Source organism: Cavia porcellus, unplaced genomic scaffold (genome assembly GCF_034190915.1).
Source record: "Cavia porcellus strain 051 isolate PalLab524CR breed Dunkin Hartley unplaced genomic scaffold, mCavPor4.1 scaffold_21, whole genome shotgun sequence".
Taxonomy (NCBI): domain Eukaryota; kingdom Metazoa; phylum Chordata; class Mammalia; order Rodentia; family Caviidae; genus Cavia; species Cavia porcellus.
This window is the reverse complement of record NW_026947504.1, coordinates 37,276,649-37,288,019: the sequence shown is the minus strand read 5'-3', so window position 1 is coordinate 37,288,019 and position 11,371 is coordinate 37,276,649. Positions and strand designations below refer to the sequence as shown.

Genomic DNA, 11,371 nt, shown 5'->3' with positions numbered 1-11,371 from the left:
TCTGCAAACTGGAAGCTCAGATTTCCTTTATCCCCACCCCTGGAAACTATTCTAACTACTAGGGAAGAGGCCCTGTCAGAATCTTATGTTTTAACTGTTACTTTTCCTATGCAAAAAGATTAGTTGCCTCCTGGATTTGAGAGATCAGACACCAGAGCATTTGGCACCCCCTTCTTGGGTCAAACATTTTCTCGTTTTGGGCAGGGGATAATCTGCCAGGCCTAGCAGGTCATGTGTTTCCTGTGATAGTGAAGCTGGTGGGACATGCAAACCTGATTCATTGAAAGCAATCCCAGTGACCACAGAAGTGTGGCAGGAAATTAAACCCCATGTAAAGAGATTGCTTGAGGCAGGAATCTTGAGTGAATGTTACCTCCCAAGCCTGGGACAAATGAATATCATCGGGTCCAGGACTCGAGCTGTCAGTACCTTGGTGGTTACCTTCTACGCTACTGTCCCTTACCCTTACGCTTTGCTTAGCTTGCTCCCATGTGCTAAAACTTGGTATACTGTGCTAGATTTAAAAGATAACATTCTTTTGTATTCCTTCAAGACTAACTATTAAAACCATACAGGCTCTCAACCCTGCTTCCCTTCTTACATCTCTGGAGCCATCTGAACATAACTGCACAGAAGTAATCAAGATGATCTACATGTTTCAACCAGTCCTCAATACATATATCTCTCCAGTACCCAGACCTGGCCCTGTTTTCAGATTATGGGGGAGTGGCAGTTCTCACTCTTGAATGGACTGTCCAGTCTGAGCCTTTGCCTCTTGGGACATCAGCCCAAAGGACTGACTGGATTGCTTTTTTTAAATTTAAAGAAGATAAACATATCCTGTATGACAAAAAAGTAGGTGCTTGAAAAGAGTCATTTAAGAGTCTTGTGACATTCCAACAAGATGTACAAGTTGTTTACTGAGTGTTGTGGATTGGTAACTGGTAGTCCACTTAAACACCAGCTGAACTGAATGAGCATGATGCATGGATTGCCCATCTAAGGATGGTTGCCAGCATAGAAAGGAGCCCTGAAAAGGAAGAGTAGCATTGTGGGTTCTCCTAAGTGTTATTATTTGGAGCTATTGGTTCTTCTGGAGGAGTTTGTCATGCTGACTCCCCTGATTCAGACTTCGCTATTATCTTTGGAGGAGCTTATTCTCATTGTGAGAAGAGCTCAGGACCTGATTGTCATTGAAGATGGCTGTGTTACTTTTCATGGGAGCCCTTGTCCTTATTTTGAGCATTACTTCTTGGCTCCACTGCTGAACACTCAAACTACTGACACAGATCTTTCACCCTGCTGGCATAGACTTCTGACTTCCACTGCTGACCTTTGGGCCCTCCAGTCCAGATCTGTGAAGTAGACTTGCATGAGTCATTGACGTAGGTTCTAGGTTTTCAGCTAATCTCATGCAGGTTATTGCCGTGGGATACAGGTCCTCAGCTGGATTTTCTAGCTCTCTAGTGTTGTGGACAGATTTCTTGCACTTCTTCTGTATTTAACTACTTGGGTGGCCATTATAAATAATGCTATAAATTATATGTCCTGTATCTAATGGTCCTCCTCACAACCCCTGACTACAACACTGTGGTAACTCAGGAACTTGTAGCCTTTTAAAACGGTATAAAGATCCTGAAGAACAAAGATTCAGGGTCAATAGCTTCAGCTTCTTGCTTTTCTGTTGTCTGCCATCTACCAATAAAGCTTGTTTGTTTCTCAATTCTCAGACTCCCATGAGTGTTTCTTGTGATCTAGCTGTAACAAAATTTCTGTGTAATGCAACTTCATACTTTTCCTTTACTAAAAAGAAATTAAGCCATGAAGAAGTAAACAGCTTACTTGAATTTATATACAAAATGGCAGGCCTGAGAAGAAAGCCTCCATCTCTAATTTCTACCAGGACTTTTTCCAATATATCACCCACCCTCATAACTGAACATAGTGTAGGAGTAAATCAAGAATGTTCAGTAGTTTGGAGCTGCACTAAGTACAGTTATTCTCTTTGACCCTAGACCAGTCTAGAGTTGAAAAAGCAACACTGCATTTTTCCAGGGGCAGAATTAACATTTCATAAGTATTTGTTGAAGTAATTACACAGTATGTTGATTAGCAATCAAGAGGCCTCCAAATCAAAGCTCATATAGAGAAACCCTCTTTCACTGGGACATAGTTGCCAATTCAAGATAAAATTTTCAGTCATAAAGGACTCAGAGGAATTTAGGATTATTTGGAAATGAGTAGGCTTCAATTCCCCAGGTGTCATTCTGTCATTCAATTTAGGCAGGAAATTTATCCAAGAAAAAAAATTTTTGAAAACACCAAAAAAGAAGTGATAATAGAAATAATAGGAAAAAACTTAATGTTTCAAGAAAGTGGCCTGGGGATGCCTGTGTTCTGCCCCACAAGCAGAAAGGTCATATAGTGGTTTCCAGCCAACAGGAAAGCTTTGGTGCATCGCTCCAAAGCTGGTAAGGCCCTGCCCAGTATTCCATAACACTGGAGGATGCACTAGCGGGTCCCTCCAGGCTTAATTGGGTCCTGCCAACTGACCCCTGAGTGGCCCTTGGCCACCTGCATTCTGCCTCATGAGCCAAAAGGGTACACAGAGATTTCAAGCCTAAGGGAAAGCTTTGGGGCATCCCTCAGATGGGTAAGGCCCCAGCCAGTGATGCCAGCTGGCTGGAAGTCACATGGTAAGGTCTGTCTAGGGACCTCCACTCAACTGGGAAAACTCCCTGCAATAAGGATAGATATTCTCAACCCAAGAAACAACAGACCTTGCCTTTGGCTTCCCTAAGGGGATATAGGAAAATGACAAAATGAAAGAGCAAAATGCAATCTCAAACCTCCAGCCCATCCCAAGCAAGCCTAGGAGACATGGACATAAAGAAATGTAAGCCATACACATGAAACTCCTGAAATAATAACAACTGAAGTAAAGAAACCCCAGGAAGCTATAAAAGAACTCAGACCAAAAATAATCTCCCAGGTAAAAGAAGAAATGATAAATGTAATGAAAGAAATGCTGAACACATCTAAAGAAGACATAGTTAAAAATTAGAGGAACTGGGCCTGGGGATTTAGCTCAGTGGCATAAGCTCCTGCCTTGCAAGTGCACGATCATGAGTTCGATCCCTGATACCAGTAAAAAAAAATTGGAAGAACAATGCATAAAGATGGAAACTGAACAAACAATGTAAGAAAGGAACAATGCATGAAACAGAGTCAAAGAGATATACAGGAAATAACTCCATCAAAAGTTGGCAAAACTACCTCAGTGAAATTGAAGATAGACTTTCAGACCTCAAAGACAAGATTGTAGCTAGTGAATAGGAAAGGAAAGATGTTTTAAAAATAACAAAGAATCAGGAAATAACAATTCAGTAGCTACAAGATGATGGAAAGCAAAACACCATAAGATTGATAGGTATAAATGAAAAACAAGGTGACAACACAATATCAAGAGGCTATTTACAGAAGTAATAGCTGAGATACAGATAAATGAAGCATATAGAACTCCAAATAGCCATAACCAAAATAAACTTCACTCAGAAATATAATAATCCATGTCCCAGTAGTCCAACATAAGAACAGAATATTAAAAGCTGTTAGAGAAGAGACAGATCACCTATAAAGGAAAGCCTATCAGAATCACAGCAGACTTCTCAACACAAACAATGAAGTCAAGAAGAGCATGGAGTGAAGTATTTCAGATCCTGAAGGAGAACAACTTCCAACCCAGATTAATGTACCCTGAAAAACTGTCCTTCAAAATTGTTGGATAAATAAGATACTTCCATGACAAAGAACAGCTGAAGAACTTAATGACCACCAAACCAACCCTGCAAAGAATACTGAAAGACATTCTAGAAAGACATAGGAAAAAACCACTAAGCAAGGCAACCAATTTAACAGAGGGGAAAGAAAGATAAAGAATCAACAGCAGAAAGATAACGTCAAAAAATAAACCAATATATATCAGTTATAAGCATTAATGTAAATGGCCTCAATTCACCAACTAAAAGAAACAGGTTGGCAGAATGGATCAATAAACAATATCCAACCATATGATATTACAAGAAACCCATCTAACCCAAAAGGAAGCTAATAGACTGACAGTCAAAGAACGGAAAACAATACTTCATGCAACAGGAACCCCCCCCCCAAAAAGCAGGGGTAACTATTCTATTTGCAGACAATGTGAACTTCAAACCAAGAATGATCCTGAGAGATAAAGAAGGTCACTACATACTAGTTAGGGGAAAACTTCAAGAGGAAAAGATAACAATCATATATATATGCACCAAATTTGGGAGCACCCAGCTATACAAAATAAGTATTAACAGAAATGAAAAATAAAATAAGCAATAACATAATGGGAGACCTTAACACCCCATTGACACAAAGAGACAGATTAACTAGACAAAATCAGCAAAGAAATAACAGAACTGAATCACACCTGTGAACAAATGGATTTAGTGGATGTATACAGAGTGTTCCACACAACAACATCAGAATATACATTCTTCTCAGCATCACATTGGACATTCTCTAAAATAGACCATACACTACCCCACAGAACATGCTTATTAAGTAAGTACGAAAGAATTGAAATTATCCCATGCATGTTATCAGATCGTAGTGCCATGAAACTAGAAATTAAAGATAAAAGAAACTGCAAATCACCCCACAAATACATGGAAATTGTGTAATACATCCCTGAGCAATCAGTGGGTCACAGAGGAAATTAATGAAGAAATGAAACAATATCTATAGTGGGTCACAGAGGAAATTAAAGAAGAAATTAAACTATATATAAGCAAATGAAAATACAAATACAACATATCACAACCTGTGGGATGCAGTGAAAGCAGTCCTCAGAGGAAAATTTATTGCAGTGAATTCCCACGTCAAAAAAACAGAATGAACACAAGTAAACAACCTGATGCTACACCTCAAACATCTAGAAAAAGAAGAACAAGTCAAGTCCAAAGCCAAAAAAAAGGGAGGAAATTATAAAGATCAGAGCAGAAATCAATGCAGTAGAGACTAAGAAAACAATACAAAGAATGAATCAAAGAGTTGGTTCTTTGAAAGAATAAATAACATTGATAAGCCTCTAACCAACCTTATTTTAAAAAGGAATGAAAAACAAATTCATGCAATAAGGAACTAAAAGGATGAAGTCACTACAGACTGTGTGGAAATACAGAAGATCATCAATACCTATTTTGAAAACCTACTCTCATAGACTTGATAACACAAAAGAAATGGACAGATTCCTAGAAACATATGAATTACCAAAGCTGGGTCAAGAAGATGTAAAACTGCTGAATAACCCAATTTCAATTAATGAAATTGAAAAGGTAATTAAAACTTTACCAACAAAGGAAAGCCCAGGTCCAGATGTATTCACTGTGGAATTCTAGGAGAAATTCAAAGAAGACAATGCTGACACTCCTCAAACTCTTCAATGAATTGAAAGGGAAGCAGTTCCCAACTCATTCCTGGAAGCAAGCATTACTGTAGTACCAAAACCAGAGAAAGACCCAACAAAAAGAACTACAGGCTAATCTCCCTCATGAACATAGATGTAAAAATTCTCAATAAAATATTGACAAGCAGAATGCAACAAATCATTAAGAAGATTATACACCACGACCAAGTGGAATTCATCCGAGGAATGCAGGGATGGTTCAACACATGCAAATCAATAGATGTAATCTACCATATCAATAGAGCCAAAAAGAATCACATGATCATTTCTATAGATACAAAGAAAATAGCTTTTGATAAGGTCCAACACTCGCTTGTGGTAAGAACCTTACAGAAAATTGGAATAGATGGTCTTTACTTCAATGTGATAAAAGCCATCTATGACAAACCAACAGCCAGCATCATATTAAATGGCCAAAATCTGAAAGCCTTTACTCTAAAGTCAGGAACAAAATAAGGATGTCCATTATCATCACTCCTATTCAATATAGTGCTGAAAATACTAGCCAGAGCAGTTAAGAGAGAAACAAAAGGAGGGCAGGAAAAGAAGTTAAATTGTCATTATTTTCATATGACATGATACTCTACACAGAAGACCCCCAAAACTCCATTGAAAGACTCCTAATTAGGGCTGGGGATCTAGCTCAGTGGCATAAGTGCCTGCCTTTCAAGTGCTCAGTCATGAGTTTGATCCCTGGTACCTCCCCAAAGAAGACTCATAGGTATAATAACTAAATTCAGTAATGTAGCTGAATACAAAGTCAACACTCAAAAATCAATAGCATTCCAATACACAAACAAACTCACTGAGAGAAATAAGAGAAGCCACACCCTTCACAATAGCATCCACACACAAAAAAGAAATACTTAGGAATGAATCTAACAAAAGAAGTAAAAGATCTATTCAGGGAAAATTATAATACCCTGAAAAAGAAATCGAAGAGGATCTCAGAAAAAGGAAAGACATACCTTGTTCATGGATAGGAAAAACAAATACTGTAAAAATGGCCATTCTCCCAAAACTGTAATACAGATTTAATGCAATCCCAATCAAAATACCACTAGCATACCTCATTGATCTAGAGAAATCATTCCTTAAATTCATCTGGAACCAGAAAAGACCTAGAATAGCAAAAGCAATTCTGAGTAATGAAAGCAAGGCAGGAAGCATCACCATCCCTGACTTGAAGTTAAACTATAAAGCTACTGTAATAAAGTCAACATACTACTGGAATAAAAATAGACCTGAAGATCAGTGGAATAGATTAGAAGGTACAACTACAACTACAAACACACTCAGCCACCTTATCTTTGATAAAGGGGCCAAACATGTTCACTGGAAAAAAGATAGTCTCTTTAATATATGGTGCTGTAGAAACTTGCTCTTCATATGCTGAAAACTAAAACTAGACCCACACCTATAAGATCTAAATATTAAAACAGAAACACTAAATCTGCAGAAAGACAAAGTAGGTAGAAATCTTGAAGACATAGGAGTAGGTGGAGAATTCATGAACAAAAATCAGACCACCCAAGAAATACTTCCCAGAACTGATAACTGGAATCTCATTGTATTAAAAAGTTTTTGCATGTCGAAAGAAATCTCCAACAGAGTAAAAAGGAAACCCATGAATTTTGAAAAAGTCTTGGTCAGCTGTCCCTCAGACAAAGGGCTTCTGTCTAGAGCATATAAAGAATTTTTTAAAAAATCAGATTCTTGAAATTCAAAGACCCAATCCAAAACTGGACATCTGAGATGAATACACAGTTCTCAAATAAAGAAATACAAATGGCAAATAAATACATGAAAAAATATTCAGCGTCATTGGTCATTAGAGAAATGCAAATTCAAACAGCACTGAGATTCCATCTCACTCTAGAAATAATGGCCAGGGTGAAGAAAACTACCAACAACAAATGCTGAAGAAGCTGTGGGGGGAAAAGGAACTTCTGCACTGTTGGTGGGAGAGTAGGCTGGTACAACCACTGTGGAGGTCAGTCTGGAAGTTCTTCAAAAAGCTGAGATTGGAAGTCCCTTTTGACCCAGCTATTCCACTTCTGGACATAGTCACAGAAGAATTGAAACCATCATATCACAATGATATATGTGCACCCATGTTTATACCAGCACAATTTGTAATCACCAGATATTGGGAACAACCTAAATGCCCATCAACTGAGGAATGGATTAAAAAGATGTGGTATTTTTATACAATGTAGTATACTCAGCTATAAAGTATGATAACATTGAGATATTTATAAGTAAATGGATGCAACTTGAGACCATACTCATAAGTGAAATAAACTCACGTGTATAAATATGGTATTGTCTCCCTTGTGTAAGAAATGGTAGAGTACATAAAATACAAAATCCTCAATAAATACAGTGAAAGGGTAAGAATCTGCTCAAAGAGGGAAAAAAAATAACATCTCAGGAGAAAGGAGGAAAAAGAAAAAGGATGACAAGAATATCTAAATTTGTATAAACACAGGATAGCTAAGATGATTGTGCTACAAATACTGTAAGTTCATGGAACAAAACAGTTAACATTCATAGGACTGGAACAATTTTGCATGTTTGTGTCTGGTGATCTGAGGAACTCTTGAAGATCACTACATAAAATAACAACTTTAGTTATGTTTCTACCTTTTTGAAGGCCTATACCTGTCATTGTTTTGGGCTCTTTGTTACTGTTACTTGTCTTTTTTGTTTCTCATTTTTCTAGTAATCTGTTTTGTTTTCCCCTCTAATACAGAAAGGATAAGTATCATGTAGTGACTTATACATGCATAGTACTTCTCCTAAATAGTTTACAAGAATCGATTATATTATGTGTGATGAAATGGATGGCTACTTTGAAGAAAAAGAGACATTATGGTATCCATTGCTGATTCTGTATCCTCATGCTGTGAAATCCAGAAATACTTTTATTCTTTGTTCAGAATGGTTTTAGTCTGTTTTGTATTGTTTAATTTCAACATACATGAAGGTATGGACAGCTATTTTGAAGAGAACAAGAGACATTATTGCAGCCATTGGTGATTTTCCTATTGTCTGGTTGTGATGGCCTGCAATGCCTTCATTACTCCATTCTGATCAGTTTTACACTTTTTTGTTTTGTATGAATTCATTGTCTGTGAAAACAGGGACAACTACTTAGAAGAAAACAAGAGACATTATGGTAGCCACTATAGATCTCCTGTTGTCTTGCTTTGAAATCTGTGTCATTTACTTTGTTTTCTTCTGATCTGCTTTGTTCTGTTTTGTTATGTTTATTTTACCCTCTTTAAAATTAAATTTAAAAAAGTTTGAAGATATGCTACAGTGACTATATTAACCTGGAGTTTGCATGACCCATCTTTAGGGGGCTTAACTCCATGCTGGCAATACTAGTCCTTTATCATCATTTCTTTTTTTAGTTGCTCTTACTAAGTTAACTTGCTCTTACTAAGTTGAACAGACTGGGCTCGGATTAGCAATCTCCCAACTTCAGACTCCAAAGTAGCTAGGATTACAGGTGTGTCCCACCATATCTATCTCATTCATATAACTGGCCCTAAACTTTTGAATTTAAGCTTAAATATTTTCTGTCTGGCTGTCTGTCTATCTGAGAAGCTCTTTATAAATTATCCCTGTTACTGTTGTCTTCATAGCATGTATGCATATATATAAATGGGATAAATGTATACATATTTCTGTCTCTGTGTTAGATTGTGAGCCATGTGCAGGCAAGGACTACATGTGGTTTGTATGTGCCTGGTATATACTTGATGAATGATGATGGTGCCTCCCAGTTTCCAATTTATGTAGTTGACCATACCTACTTTCAAAGTAGAATGTTTTTAGTAGTGCATTTGCCCCATATTCTCTTTATTTTTAGTTTCAGTGTACACATAATTGGTATGCTTTTCTTGAAAATATTAAGTTCATCAGCAAGCTTTCATGGAACATGCAAGGCATTGTGCCTAAATGCAGGAGAATACAAATGTGAATAATGTATGGTTCTTATCTCTAAAGAGGAATAGAAACATTTGTAAACAGATTTATTTCATACAAAGCAGAGGGTAATAATTGTATAAGCAATATTCTGTAAAACCAGTGGGGGGGAATGATTCATTTTAATTATAGAAGGGTCTCGTAGAATTGCATTTCCACTGTATATTAAGGATAGAATCAGAGAACTTGAGTTATCACAAATGAATAAGTATCTGTCTTCACTTAAGTTACTGAAGTATTGGTATTGACCCCAAAGGACCCTTTACAAAGCATCATCATAAACCATTCTTTTAAAATCCCACTAATAAATAAAAGTACTCTGGCCTTAAAAATTACACTTCTAAAATTGAGGCTAACCATAAAGTTACTTTGACTGCTTTGACTAGATTGGTAGTTCTAAACCAGTAGTTAAATCATTATTCAGTCTAGTAATTGAATTCTAACTTATTGCTGTTATGGGTAACTAAATTTTGAATAAATGAATCAATTAAGACAAAACCATGATGGTAAAAACAAAATTATTGTTTAACAAGTGATTTTGAGCCACTGATATGTGATTCTCCAATTATATCACAAATTAAAATGCAGGCTGTTTTCAGTGGCTTAATCATAATATTTAAGATTCTTTTTTAAGTTTGGTTTCCTACAACTAGTTTTCCTAAGTAGTATGGATCTTCTACTTTTGTGGGGAGGAGGGGGCGCAGTGTGTGAAAAGCATACCATAGATTCGTAGAACTAATTTCAATTTGGCCACTTAATAATCCCAGTTCTGGACATTCCAATATTGTTACTCCAGATAAAATATAACCTCCCAAAGGTGCAATTTCAGCTAAAAAAACGAAAATATCTACTAATCCCACTTGTGTCCTTCTTAATTTTGCATCAAGATGATCATATGGTTTTTGTACTCCTTCTATGTACTCCTTGTATTTATTATGTAATTATATCATTAGGCAAATTCTTAACTTATTTTGTGACCTGAGGCAAATTATCTACCCTTTCCTTTGTCTCATCTTTCTGCATACAAAATACAATTACCTTTAATGAGATAACATGTAAAAGTGTGTCACAGCTACTAAACACCCACAGCAAATGATGGTTTTCTCTTACCTCTTCCACCTCATTTCAATCCTCCATATCTTTTAAAGTTTGCTTTTATTTATTTACTTACTTACTTATTTTGTCTTTTTGAGACAGGGTCTCACAATGCAGTTCAGACTAGCTTTGAGCTCACTTTGTAGCCCATGCTGGTCTCAAATGTGCAACAATCCACCTGTCTTAGCCCCTCAAGTGCCGGGATTATAGGACTGTGCCACCACACCCAGATAGAATTTGCTTTTAGTTCTATTTACTGTGTAATCTTTTTGTTGCTAGTTTCTGACAATCTCTTTTCCAGTATTCTTGAACTTGACATTTATACCCCAAGTTCTTAAGTATAGATCACCATTATGTTGTGAACTTGTTAAAAGTGTAGTTCTTTGGGTCCCATTCATGTTTCCATGAATATAGATGGACCTGAGCATCTGTATTTTTTTCTCCTTCAGATTTTCAAATGTTTACTATCAGTCATAATATCAGTCACTATCAGTCATAGTCACCTATTCATGAATGACTATGTACTCCTTGTATTTATTATGTAATTATATCACTAGGCAAATCCTTCAAGTTTTGTTTTATACTTCAAAAGTGAAAATAGATCTTTAAAAAATAGGAATTTTTTAAAGCTGTAAGCTGTTCCTCCATCTTACTCATGCTGAAAGTATAATACCACATCTCATCTCTGAATCCAAAGAGATTTCAATACTTCCTCCCCTCTAAATTTATCTAAAGTTTAGCTAAATTTACATGTAAATATTTCCTGATGTTTGTCCTATC

At 36.6% G+C, this 11,371-nt stretch overlaps 1 long non-coding RNA gene across 1 annotated transcript in view; it reads left to right on the top strand.

The window, feature by feature from the left end:
• The window catches only part of LOC134471968 (uncharacterized), an 86,013-nt gene that overhangs the window by 7,483 nt on the left and 67,159 nt on the right, over window positions 1-11,371 (top strand). The window lies entirely within an intron of this gene.